The following is a 451-nucleotide window of genomic DNA, read 5'->3' as shown; positions in this document are numbered from 1 at the left end:
GGCATCATCTCAAGTGTTTGTTTTTCAGCCAATTTTGTCTTGCTTTATGTCAACAAATATATTTGAATTTATGTATAAACATTTTTATTAGCTCTGTTAATTGTATCAAATGGCACGGGTACATGGAGGTGCAGTAACTGTTACACATTTCTCTTGATTATTTTAATGCCCTTCAGTTCTGAAAACCTCCAAGGAATGTCCTCTCCTGCCCAAACTAACTTGCACTTCTGTTCTGTGGAATTTGTCCTTTCTTAATGTTTTCATTTTGTCATGCATACTGTTTCAGGCAGTGAATTACCAAATCGAATTGACCAATTTTTATTGGTCATACAGTTTGAATTGACCAATAATTAAAAAAATAAAACAGTCAAGCTTACCCACAATAAAGTATTCAGTTTAAGTGTATTATAATTTGCATTTGATGTGTCACCATTAAACAATAAGGTTAATG

The sequence above is a fragment of the Eptatretus burgeri genome, chromosome 1, assembly GCF_056783735.1.
Source record: "Eptatretus burgeri isolate ZD-2024b chromosome 1, Ebu_testis_v1, whole genome shotgun sequence".
NCBI lineage: Eukaryota > Metazoa > Chordata > Myxini > Myxiniformes > Myxinidae > Eptatretus > Eptatretus burgeri.
Note: the sequence above shows the minus strand (reverse complement) of the source record.